Genomic DNA, 13,782 nt, shown 5'->3' on the forward strand with positions numbered 1-13,782 from the left:
TCACTTCCCGCGTCTTACAGGGGACCACAGCTCAGGCCCTGGGGCTGGGGGATAGGGAGCCGATGCAGGGAGGGTCTGCGGGGGGGTGGGGGGCTCGTGGCTTCCCATCGCAGCCCTGCCACCGGTAGGCGGATGGGTGGACGGCCCAGCTCGTGGCCTAGCGTTTGGGTTTCGCGGGAGGTGGACAACAGGGGAGGGGTGGCGGGGGGCGCTTGGCGGCATTGCAAGCTCGGAATTACAAGCTCGGCCGTTGGCAAGGGACAGAGCGTGGCAGTCCCAGCGCTGGGTGGGCGCAGTCGGGACCCGGAGCGGCAGGTGCCGGGCGTGCCTGCTCACGGGCGGCCCTTTTGGAAGGTGTCCTCGGTGGCAGGGTCGGCCAGACCATGTCGGGGTCTTTGAGCATGTGCAGTCCGTCGAGGGTCAGGGGGTCGATCTTCAGTTCATCCAGGAGAAACTGGCTGTTGGAGGGGAAGCTGACGTCGCCCACCCCGGCCAGAGAGCCGATCAGTTCTTTAGGGAGGCTGGGGGGTTGGGGGGGGAACTCTTCCGTCACTGTGAGGATGATGTTGGGGATGCCACTGTGGCGGCGTTGCCCAGCTGCTGCGAGTCCGGCAGGGTCCCGTGGCTGCCCGTGAGGCCCATCAAGGCCGCCTGCGCGTAGTTGAGCTTGGAGCTGGGGCTGTGCGGGCTGCTGGAGCGGACAGCGTTCTCCATCGTGTTGAACTGCTCCAGCTGGTGGGACAGAGCCTTGGCCTGCCTGGCCGCCATCTGCTTCTCGAGTACGCGTCCCCAAACACGCTGCCCAGGGTGGAAGTGTGTTGCGGGGAGCTCCCCGGGGAGAAGCCTTGACTGGAGACTGGCGAGGTGAGAGACTGGTTGGCACGGGAGCCGGCGCCCAGGTGATGTCGATCCCCTTCGACGGCTGTCTAGGGTTCTCTGGGGGAGACTGGGGGAGAGAGGACGGTACGGTGACCGCGAGCGGGGGTGGCTGTTGCCCAAGACTCAGGCTGGTGCTGGGCAACAAGGGGCCGCGGGGGTGGGGGGACCAGGTGGACGAACGCCTGCGGGGGTGGTGGAGGCGGCGGCTGCTGTGAGCCCGCCTGGGTGAAGAAGGCGTAGGGCAGCTGCTGCTCCAGAGACAGGGCATCGATGGCCACGGCCTGAGCGATGGGTGCCAGTGGGGACAGGGCGGGCGATGCCTGCTGACGCCTCGCCTCTGTGCTCAGGGACAGGGACCGACGCCGGCTTGGCGGTGCTGCGGAAAGGACCCAGGTGTGCTCATCCCCTGGCGGGCGCCGCCAATGCCCAGGTGCGTCAGGTTGGCCGCGAGGTTGCCGATGCTGCTGGAGCTGCTCAGCGCGGGGAAGGTGAGCTCCTCGGGGTCCAGCGGGGTCGGGAGCGGGGAGAGGAAGTGGATGTTGGTCAGGTCAGGCACGGAGCCCCCAGTGTTGTGGGTGGCAGGGATCAGGGCTGTAGTGTTTTCCTGGTCGGCGGATGGGAAGATGTTGATTCCGGGGACCTCACAGGACTTGGGCCTGGACCCCGTCTTCTTGGAGTCCCACGCTTGCTTGGAAAGGTTTTTGTCTGCCTCTGATGTGGTCTTTTCCATTCCTGGGACTGTTAACAGTAAGGCTCTTCTCGTGCCTGTCCTGGGACCCACTGGTAGAGGATTCTGGCTGTGTGGGCGTCATTGTGCTCTGGTGCAGGGCGGACTCAGAATTAGTCCTCCAGCTGGTGTCCGCGGGTGGCGAGAGGTACACGGTGCAGTAGGGGCAGCTGTCGGCCTGCGGTCAGTGTTTGTCCACTGACAGGGCGGGCGGTGCCGGATGGTCCAGGCCCGAGGATTGGAAGGGGTTCTGGAAGGGCAGGTCCATGGTGTCACTCTCAGTCTGGGCCACAATGGGCAAGAACCCGCGACAGTAGTGGCCGCGGCTCAGGCCCAGTTGCAGGTACTGGGATTTCTGGAGCTGGAGCCTCTTGGCCCACGTCAGGCTCAGGTCCTTCATGACCTCCTCGAAGGCAGGCGTCTCCTCCGCCTGCTTCTGATTGTGCAGTGCGATCTTCTTGCGGAATTTCCACCGATTGTTTGAAGTCGCCATTTTCTCGCTGCCGCCGCCGCCTCCTCCTCCTGACAAAATGAATGTTGATAAGATGCTTCTAGATTTCTGGCATAGATGCCTATGAGCAGTGAACAGCTAAGTTTAGGTGTGGCTTACAGCAGGTAGGAACTCACTGAATCTCAGATTCTCAGATGATCTTTTCATCTGGGCAGGAAGACAACTTTTCTTAGCTGGGCAAAACTAAAAAGAGTTCAGAAATTTGATGTGTCAAATTCACCATGATTCATTTATCTGAGTCAGGGGGTTAATTATTTTTTTATCTTCTCAAATCAATTTGTAGGATATTAGCCAAAGCCCATAAAAGAAATCAAACTGGATGAGGAAGAATTGAATGCATTCATTAGGACTTGTTCCTAGTTATACAAATACTAGGGTGGCTGTAGGATTTATAATATAGATGAGGACACTTTAAGAGTGCAAGGAAGCACTACTAATAATTACACCAGGACGGCAGGTGTGTAGGCTTGGACAGTTCTAGGCAAACAGGGATGCATTTCCACCCTTGAAATAGCCCAACTCAAGTTGTCTTAAGGCAATAAAGGAAATTCACTGGCTTGAATAACAAGAAAACCAAAGTTAGATGGGCTTTGAAACAGCTCAACCAGTTTCTTTCAATGTCTCTATTTTGCCTTCTGGAGGGTAGCTTTTAAAAAAAATAAATATTTCCCCTGGAATCAGACTGAGAATATGGTTGGTTTATCTCGAGACTGGTTCTTCCTGTGGTCATAGGTGGATGCCAGTAGCAGTTGGCCTGTTTCCTTTTTCACATTCAGCAACAGAAAGAACACCTCAGTCCCAGCGTTCTAAGTAAGAATTGCAAGGGTCGGACACGTCAGTGCCCACTGTTATAACTGACAAGGAAGGGGAATGTCTTGTTTGGCATCAACAAGGGCTCACCATTGGAGCTCTGAGTGGGTTTAGTTTCTTACAAGTACTCAGGACAGTTTGTGGATGAGTGATTTTTTTTTTCCATGAAAATTTTGGGTAATGTTTAAAAATAAAAATAAAAAGAGTGGCAATGAATACTGGATAGGTAAGCAGCAAAAATCTGCTCTATTGGAAACAAACCTGAAATTTAATAAAGTGACTTTCTTGGTGCTGTAAAAGTTAAGAGAGAGGGACTCTCATGTCATTAAGGGTAAAATGCAGGTTTTACCCTTAATAACCATATAAATTTGAACCACTAATTTGTTTCATTTCTTCAAACTGGAAAATGGGAATAATGCTAATAACTGCCTTACATGTTTGCTATGAGATTAAACAAGACAATATATACAAAGCGCTTATGACACTTATGACAGAGTCTATCATATTGTCAGAGCCTAATACATGTTAGCCTCTATTGCAGCAGTCATTGAAGTGGTGGTTTTAGCAGGATGCTCATAGGAATGTACAAGGAAATTCTAATGTATCAGCAGTAAAGAAATGCATGTAGTTAGTTGAGGGATAAATAATGAAGGCAGGAATAACAGCTGAAGGAACTAGGGTGTAAGGGCTGCATCCAGGAGAGAAGAATGATCCCAAGTAAGTAGATGAGTAGAGTTGGGGTCCAGAAAATTTAAAATGATTCCCATCCAAGATGAGTCATTTTTAAACATCACAGCAGACTCTCTGAGGATCCTTTTCTAATGTTTCATGGTCAAGAAATTCTCCCTTATATTAAAGATAAATCCGTGGTTGTCACATAAGCCCGTTTTATGTCTTCACGCAGGATAAAACATAGGTAAAGTTTTTAGAGACATGGAGAGCTGAGATGGAGCTTTAGAGATGTTGCAGGGGAAAAGTGACAAGGCTTAGTGACATCCATTTCTTAGTGACAGGGAGAAAAGGGTAGAGTCAGATGCAGGTCCATGATAGTGGGCATGAAAGATGAGGGAGACAATAGTATCTGTGACAGAGAGAGGGGGAAGAGGTTGGTCTACTAGATAAGGAGTTGGATTTATAAATATAAGGTGGTGGCATTACCAGGGCTTTGATAATAAAATCAAAATGGTGCCAGAATAGTAAAGAAGACATTTTCTCTTCTCTGTCCTCTCCTAGATAAGTAGGATGCTAAAGAAAGGGGACAGAAAAAAGATGTTACTGTTACAACTTACGGCAACCTGTACCCATTCTGGCAAGGTTTACTCATTAGAAATACATCAAGAATGGATATAATATAGTCCTACTTTTTGGTTTGAGTGTAGAAGTGGCAGGTGGTAGTAATGGTTGGCTTTTCTTTGCCTTACAGGGGCTTTTATAACAAAAGTGGCACTTTGCCCCAGTCGTCAATCGAGTGAGTCTTCTGTCTTACAAATATGGTATAAATCATTCACAACAACCACATATGTGCAGCAATTTTTGCTTTCCTGTGTTTTCCTATAAATTTTCTGTGGGGTTGTGTTTGAGTAGACTTTTAAATTTAAAATAAAATTATATTTTCTCATAATTGATTTCAGTAAAAGACAAACTAGATTATCCACATTTTGGTTGTTTATTAATATAGCTGAATTAAAGATAAGTTCTCCAAAAATTAAATACATTTTAATTACACAAATTTATATGAGGTTTTATAAGTACTTAATTTAACTTGCTATACACATAGCACCAGGTAATCTTTTTGCATTGAAAATAATGAGGAATAAGGATCCATTGTTGAAGTTTGTACTTGGATTTGGAAGATGCAAATATCTAGTTGTATCACTGATGGAAAATTGAAATTCTAGGGAGAATAGTGTCCCACTGAAGAGATATAATATGAAAATAATGTTTGTTTCTTGTGTTTTTGCTCTCCAAACACATGCACACTTAGCTTGTGAGACCAATTATAGATTTTTTATATAGAACCATTATCTCCATCATCAAATTGATGGCAAATAACTATGCTTTTTTTTTTTTTTTTTTTTTTTTGGCAAATAGTAGTTTCTCAAAGATAATTTCAACTGAATGAATGAATGAGTAAATAAATAAATGTATCTATTAGACTTGAGAAAATCAATTCAGAGTCCTGAATTTGTTCATGAGAAGCATCAAAATAGTATGTGTATTGATGCAAAGCTATGGACATAATAAAGTTACATTTTGTATTATAAGCTATATCTCACCCTGATTTATTAATATGCTTAAGAATTTAATTCTTGCTTAACTACTTGACCTACTACTGTCCACTAGTCTCAATTATTTAACAGCTTAAACTGACACTTATAAGTATGTAAATGGAAGGCACCCTAATGTAATACAGGTATCTTCCTAAGTGCCAATTATATGCCTCAACATTCCCTTCAATTTGAATGTGTTAGTAAGAATCTAATTACACTGGTTTATAGCTGATGGAACTACAGAAGGAGAAGATTTCTCTCCTACATACTTATTAGACCTCAGTAAGTGTTCTTTTGCAATCTGTTGCTATTCAATTACTAAGTAATAACTGTCTTAATGAATCTAATTGAAATGCTTATTTCAAACTCCTATCACACCAAAAAAGAGGCTTCATTTGGAGTGCTGCTGCTGGATGGGGCCTGATTTGTTTACCCAGAAAGAAGCGAGTTTCCTGGGAAGAAGATTGTATTTGTGAAAGCCTGTGCAGCATTTCAAGGACATTCATGTTTTCATCATTCATGTAACAAAACTGAAGCCCCTACTCAAAAACCTTACTACTCAAGCCCATGCCTGTGTGTGCACTTATACAATCATTTAGCTTTCCTCAGTGAAGACAAAATAATAACAAACAATCAAAATATCAGTAGCTAATATCTTTAGGGTACTTACTAGTGCCAGTACTACCTAAACAGTAGTTTAATCTTCAGAAGTCCTCAAACAGAGATACATATTGTTATTGACTCCATTTAATAGATTTGGAAACTGAGTATAGTTCAGTCTTTGGCAGAGGGCAAATTCATACAGCTTATAGATTAATAAGTGGGAGAGATCATGATGCAACTGCAGACTCACTGGCTTTGGAGCCTCCCATCCAGCTGCAAAAACTATCACAAAAGCAAAGACATGAAATAATTAGTTGATGCAACCTCTTGTTGCTTGGGAAGCTGAAACTTCAAACTCACACAGCAAATATGAAACTAGCTCCAAGTCTCCTGAGCCCCAGTCCTATGCACATGAACCTACACCATGATGCATTAAAAAAAAAAAACAAAAAAACTCATCGAGCTCAATGTTCTAAGAAATACTCTCTGCATCCCCATTCTTTGCTAACTGTTCTTTTTTTTTTTTTTTCTGATCCACAACTAGGACATAAAACTTATTGATCTCAAGATTATGATTAGAATTTGAAAGATATGTAAGAGGACAGTTCAAACATAGTACTGTGCTTTCTCTCTTTTTTTTTTTTTCAATTGTTCTATGTTTTTAATTGTACTTTAGGTTCTGGGGTACATGTGCAGATCATGCAAGATTGTTGCATAGGTACATACATGGCAATGTGGTTTGCTGTCTCCATCCACCCATCACCTACATCTGGCATTTCTTCCCATGTTATCCCTCCCCAAACTCCCCACCCCCCCACCCACTGTCCCTCCCTTGGCACCCCCCCAACAGACCCCAGTGTGTGATGCTCCCCTCCCTGTGTCCATGTGTTCTCATTGTTCAACACCCACCTATGAGTGAGAACATGAGGTGTTTGATTTTCTGTTCTTGTGTCAGTTTGCTGAGAATGATGGTTTCCAGATTCATCCATGTCCCTACAAAGGACACGAACTCATCGTTTTTTTATGGCTACATAGCATTCCATGGTGTATATGTGCCACATTTTCCTTGTCCAGTCTGTCATCGATGGGCATTTGGGTTGGTTCCAGGTCTTTGCTATTGTAAACAGTACTGCTATGAACATACATGGGCGTGTGTCTTTATAATAGATTTATAATCCTTTGGATATATCCCCAGTAATGGGATTGCTGGGTCAAATGGAATTTACATTTCTAGGTCCTTGAGGAAGCGCCACACTGTCTTCCACAATGGTTGAACAAGTTTACACTCCCACCAACGGTGTAAAAATATTTCTATTTCTCCACATCCTCTCCAGTATCTCTTGTCTCCAGATTTTTTAATGATCGCCATTCTAACTGGCATCAGGTGATAATTCAATGTGGTTTTGATTTGTATTTCTATAATAATCAGTGATGATGAGCATTTTTTCATATGTTTGTTGGTCTCATATACGTCTTCCTTTGAAAAGTGTCTGTTCATATCCTTCTCCCACTTTTGGATGGGTTTGTTTTTTTCTTGTAAATCTGTTTTAGTTCTTTGTAGATTCTGGATATTAGCCCCATGTCAGATGGGTAGGTGGCAAAAATTTTTTCCCATTCTGTTGGTTGCTGATTCACTCTAATGATTGTTTCTTTTGCTGTACAGAAGCTGTGGAGTTTAATTAGGTCCCATTTGTCTATTTTGGCTTTTGTTGCCAATGCTTTTGGTGTTTTAGACATGAAGTCCTTGCCTATGCCTATGTCCTGAATGGTTTTGCCTAGATTTTCTTCTAGGGTTTTTATGGTGTTAGGTCTTATGTTTAAGTCTTTAATCCAACTGGAGTTAATTTTAGTGTAAGGTATCAGGAAGGGGTCCAGTTTCTGCTTTCTGCACATGCCTAGCCAGTTTTCCCAAGACCATTTATTAAACAGGGAATCCTTTCCCCATTGCTTGTTTTTGTCAGGTTTGTCAAAGATCAGATGGTTGTGGATGTGTGGCATTGCCTCAAAGGCCTCTGTTCTGTTCTATTGGTCTATATCTCTGTTTTGGTACGAGTACTGTGCTGTTTTGATTACTGTAGCTTTGTAGTATAGTTTGAAATCAGGTAGCATGATGCCTCCGGCTTTGTTCTTTTTGCTTAGAATTATCTTGGCTATGCGGGCTCTCTTTTGGTTCCATATGATGTTTAAGGTGGCTTTTTCCAGTTCTGTGAAGAAGGTCATTGGTAGCTTGATGGGGATAGCATTGAATCTATAAATTACTTTGGGCAGTATGGCCATTTTCATGATACTGATTCTTCCTAATCATGAGCATGGAATGTTTCTCCATTTGTTTGTGTCCTCTCTTATTTCCTTGAGCAGTGGTTTGTAGTTCTCCTTGAAGAGATCCTTTACATCCTTTGTTAGTTGTATTCCTAGGTATTTTATTCTCTTTGTAGCAATTGTGAATGGGAGTTCACTCATGATTTGGCTGTCTGTTAGTCTGTTATTGGTATATAGAAATGCTTGTGATTTCTGCACATTGATTTTGTATCCTGAGACTTTGCTGTGTTTATTTTCTTTACAGAAAAAATTTAAAGTGTTATTTGTCCAAACACAAAAGTTATGTTGAGTCAAGATACGGCAAATCACTTTGACAGGCACAATTTTTATGCAGATTCTGTGAGGCTGCCTTTTTAAAAACCACCCTGGAAATCTGGGCATAGCCATGAAACTGCTGACACAGGAGGGCTCAGCCCAGAGACTCCCTGAAAAGTCAAGTTGTCCTCAACAGTGTGTGTGACCCTTCTTGAATTGCATCCTCATAGTCAGGGTGAGGGATAGATGCCATGGTCCATCGTTGGGACAGTTGCAGTGTGGAGTTTCTTCCTCTCCGAAAATGATGGTGATGTGGTCACTTCAGGGATTTCAAGAATTTCTGGTGAACAATATCTCTATGGAATTTACAAGGATTTTAGGTACAAATAAAGAATTTGAAGAATAAAAACAACACTCTATATAAATTATCTAGGTTTGCTAAAGAGTCACCTTATCACTTACACAGGTGTGGTGTTCATCTTTAACTGTTGGTTCTTTTCAGTAACGATTAGTTTTATCATTCTACATGAATAGACAGAATTGCTCAGGTCTGTTCCTGCCCCATTTTTCTCATTTGAAACTATGATGTTTCCCTCCAAACACCTGTGCCGGTCAGTGCTAATTCCAGGGGCTTAATGCCCCCTTTGCATTCATCCAGAAACTGTTTTGTTGTCGTTGCTGTTTCCCCAGAGAGGGTCTCTGCTGTCACCGGGCTGGAGTGCAGTACAGTAACATGATGATTGCTCACTGATGACCTCGAACTCCTGGGTTCAAGTGCTGCTCTTGCCTCAGCCTCCCAACCAAGTGGTTTAGACTACAGGTGTGAGCCACTACACAGGCTAATTTTTTAATTTTTTTGTAGAAACGGGGCCTTGCCGCGTTGCCCAGGATGATCATGAACTCCTGGCTTCAAGTGCTCCTCCTGCCTTAGCCTCCCAAAGTGTTGGTATTATAGGCATGAGTTGCTGTGCCAGTCTTCTAACAAGCAGTTTTTAAGGAGCAACAGGTCCTTGTATTTATCCCCTGAACACAGTATCAAAATTATGAGCCTGCCAACAGGCCATAACTTCTTTTATATGGAAAGAAAACAACAGGATAGAAGGGAGTTATTTAGCCTCTTGAGTAAGCCCTGAGTTCACCCAGCCAGATGACCCAGTAGTTTTGAGTGTCATTAATTTGCTGAGCGCTATGCTAGGTTCCCTCCCTCCCCTTAGGTCTTGCAGCCTGGAGAACTACAGCTTATAATGTTGGAAAATTCCCGGGAATACCCTTACAATGATGTACGTGGGAAATTTGAAGTGGGGAACAGAGAATGCTTGATCGTGATATGAGAGTTTAACTTAATTCTGTCCTTTCTAAACAGAGAAATCTCAGAACAAGTGTTCATATAAACATCCAGCAGACAGGATTTTTTTTTTTTTTTAAATGGCCAGGTGTCATCATGGAAGGGTGAAGCCCACAGGTGACAGAGTGGCAATATAACAAATACACAGATGCATGCATACGTACATACATACATACATGAATACATACATACATACATACATACATATATATTTGAGATAGGATCTTGGTCTGTTGCCCAAGCTGGTATACAGTGGCATAATCATGGTTCACTGAAGCCTTGACCTCCTGGGCTCAAGCAATCCTCCTCCCTTAGCCTCCAGTGTAGCTGGGACCATTGGCATGTGCCACCATGCTGTGCCAATTTTTTTAGTTTTTTTGTAGAGACGGTGTCTCTACAGCTTCATGCAGAAAGAGTAGTTTGTGGAACAAAAAATGGGCAATAATTTTTGTTTCCAAAATTGGTTGTTTTGAAAATGACAAAGGATTATGAGAATGTGAAATCTTTTATATTGAAATTTTAAAATATTTTAAATGTGAAAATATTTTAAATGTGAAATTGTATAATTACAAGAAGTAAATTTAATAGAGAACGAGAAACTTTTTCTGATAAAGAATAGATTGTAAAGTGTTTATGGAATATACACTACATATGATATTACTATTTAATTTTTTTCCAAATAGTGAGTTGTTTAGTTTTTAATTTTTGCAGGGTTATTTGTTAAATGCATATATTATTTATTTAATAATTTATTAATTATTTATTATTTATTAAATTGTGACTAGTTTTACTTTGTTGTTTCTTTGAGGCAGAGGTTGTCAATCATCTATGAAGAGTTTGTATTGCTCTTTGCATTACCAGAGGACCACAATCTTTATTGCAATTCAAACAGTGATTCACCAGGCTTTGTGCTTCGGCCTGTTGGTCCTTATCAGAGGCTTACAAGCAGCTCTTAATGCAGCTGCAGCCCTGGAGAATTTCCCTGTCTCCTCCTGTTCTTTCTCTCTCCACTTCCTCCCTCTTCTCTTCCCTGCCTTTCCCCCACCCCTACACACACACACACACACACACACACACACACACACACATATACTACTCTTTGGCTCTTTAATTTTCCTTTTAAGGCGTTAAGATCTATTTTGGAACTCTAATTGCTCTAATTGGTACAAAGAGTGGATACGGATTTGATACGGATAGAGTTGACCAATCTCTCCTCTGGGTTTGAAGATCTTGATACAAATGCAAAGGAAATAATCTCAGCCTATTGTGAGAGAAGACACAGTGTAGAGGGAAGGGCAGAGGACTGAAGGTGGAGAATCACTTGTTTATCAACATATATTTCTTGAACTTCAAATATGAAGATAAAGCCATGAAGGAAACAGAGCCCCGCTTCTGCCATACACGCGTTCTGGTTGGAGAAGACAAGTAGGAATACACCAAAAAATCAGAGAATATCTGATGATGATGAGTGTTTTATGAAGGGGATAAAGATTGACTGCAGGGCTCGGGAGGAAGTGATTATTTTAAGCAGGGAAGGTATTTTGTGAGAAGGTCCTATTTGAATTGAGACTTTATAAGCTGTGCAACTTTTGATAAATTATGTAGCCTCACTGAATCTCTCAAGAGTAAAATTAGGTTAAAAGTATCCAGCTGTTAGTTTATTCTAAACACGAAGAAGAGGGAACTTCTTTTTTACATAAAGTGGTTCAACAGCTAGTAGCTGTTCTTGTTGCCATTGACGAAATACTGTGTCAGTTAGGATCTGAGCAAGAAACTGACAACACAGGCAAATTAAGATAGTCTGAGTGAGTTTGATAGAGAATTTATAAAACTGTGCGTGGGGTGTAGGGAAACAGGAAGGGAAGTGCAGTCTCTGAGGCCTAGTAGAGCAGGGAGTGTTAACCCACTTCAGACCCCAAAGAGAAAGGAGAGTCAGACTACTGGCACTTGGAGGCAGAGGAAGCCCTGTGGAGAGGGCAGCCCTACTGAGCTAAAACCTTCAGCCTGTCCGCCTTGAGCTATTTGAGGGTCTGTTAAGTGCAGGATTAGGCTCAGCACTATCAAGGATCACAGAAGTGTGTTCGTTATGGAGTCTTCCGCCAGTAGGCTTACAGTCAAGAATGGGAAACAACACGTATGCACGTAATTTGATTGAAATACAGGAAGTCTTAAGGGTCATAGGAGGAGTTCAGATAAAGACTAGAAAGTTCTCAGGTGCCAGATTGCTTCCAGCCAACAGATCAGAGGAATTACTATAGAGGAGGTGGCTGTGTATGCCCCGAACCTCAAAGGAGACAGGATATTCAGACGTGTGGCAGTGATGGGCAGAAGCACATTTTAAGTGGAAGGAATCAAACAGGATAAGCAAATGGCTGGTGACTGAAAAACCCTGGTTGCATGTGCAGAAAAGAGGAAGCTCAGTTTGACTGGAACCTCTGGCACATGAAAAGGATTTAGAATTTGCTGTTTCTGTGAATCTGTCCATCTTTACCCTCACTCAGTTCTCCTGTCCTCTTTTATCCTGTATCTTCTCTCTCCTTGTTTTGTTGACTTTCTCTTTTTTGTTTTCTGTTGTCCTTTTTTATGACTAGACCATTACAGTGCAAAGGCAAATGGGAGTGGAGTAGTGTTCTGTGGAATGTCAGAAATGCATGCTCAACCTAGATTTCCCAAGCTCTCACTCAGTCTTATCCCAGGGATCACTTCATATGGTGGGAAATGATGGGAAAAAACAAACAGTCATCCCAGAGCAAAGCCTATTTACTTCACCCCTTTAACCCAGTTCTGCTTCTCTCTCCATTTCCCAAGAACCAGGGGCAGAAAGCATGAGAAAGCAAAAGGAAGACAGATTTTAGAGAATGTGAATTTTTCCTTTGTCCTTCCAAGACCAGAGGCCATGTCTGACAACACTAGTTTCAGGGAATAATCGATTCATTTCACAGCCCCACCAATGTTTACAACCTGGCTTGTTCTTGAGCCAGGTGCTTTCTTATATCTTTTTTTTTTCCATTTATTTTATTGCATTTTAGGTTTTGGGGTACATGTGAAGAACATGCAAGATTGTTGCATAGGTACACATGTGGCAGTGTGATTTGCTGCCTTCCTCCCCATCACCTACATCTGGCATCTCTCCCCTTGCTATCTCTCCCCAACTCCCCACCCCCCACCATCCCTCCCCTATTTCCCCCCAACAGACCCCAGTGTGTAGTGCTCCCCTCCCTGTGTCTATGTGTTATTAGTGACAGAGCAGCAATACTTTCCAGCATGCTGTACAATTACCCAGACTAAAGGCCCTTCCTCTGCATGGATTGGCCCTACTTAAGAAAAGATACATAAACTGTCCTGGCCAATTCTGTGTTTTCAGTTTTTGTTTCTTTATTCATCGTCAAAGCCCGGTTCAAGTGGAAAACTTTAAGCTCAATGCATTTCCACTGATTTCTCTAGGTGCTCTCATGAGGCTCAATGGTAGACACTCAATAAATGCACATTGAATAAATGAATATTTGCAAAAGGGTATCTAGGTTAAGGAAGCATCATAATTATCATATAAAGTGATGCCAATCATTACTTTTTCCTTTCCAATGAGCTTTGACCCCACTGTGGAGAGAAATAATAGTTTTATCATTTTTTAAATTTCCAGCTACTAGAAGACTATGTATGGTTCATAATGGGCCCTCAATACATACTTGTTTGAAGGAATGAGTAACTAAATCACCAAATACACAATCCTGTCTTCTAAGCTGATTTAGGGAAATGATGGGAGATCATAAGTCCCTTCCCAACGTGGAGACCATGTTGGGAAAGGCCTTGTATATGAGACTAAGGATGTTGCATTTTATTATTTATTCTTTTTGCTATAGGGGATAACTGAGCATTTTAAGTAATCAGTGAGTGATTTAGTGGTCAAGGCTGTTTGAGAAAGATCATTCTGATGGTTATATAGAAGATGAATTTGTGTGGTGATCAATCTGATTTATGTCTAAGCTTGTGTTGTTTTCAAAAAGTAACAATGAAAACTTCAATGAACAAGAGGCTGTAAGTTGAAACATAGGTGTGGTTAAGT

At 42.8% G+C, this 13,782-nt stretch overlaps 1 pseudogene; it reads right to left on the bottom strand.

The window, feature by feature from the left end:
* Positions 1-235: 235 nt before the first annotated feature.
* LOC116564221 lies at positions 236-2,099 on the bottom strand (annotated as a pseudogene).
* Between the last annotated feature and the right edge of the window lie 11,683 nt (positions 2,100-13,782).

This window comes from Sapajus apella, unplaced genomic scaffold (assembly GCF_009761245.1).
Source record: "Sapajus apella isolate SASKATOON/1434 unplaced genomic scaffold, GSC_monkey_1.0 scaffold37, whole genome shotgun sequence".
In the NCBI taxonomy this organism is placed as follows: Eukaryota; Metazoa; Chordata; class Mammalia; order Primates; family Cebidae; genus Sapajus; species Sapajus apella.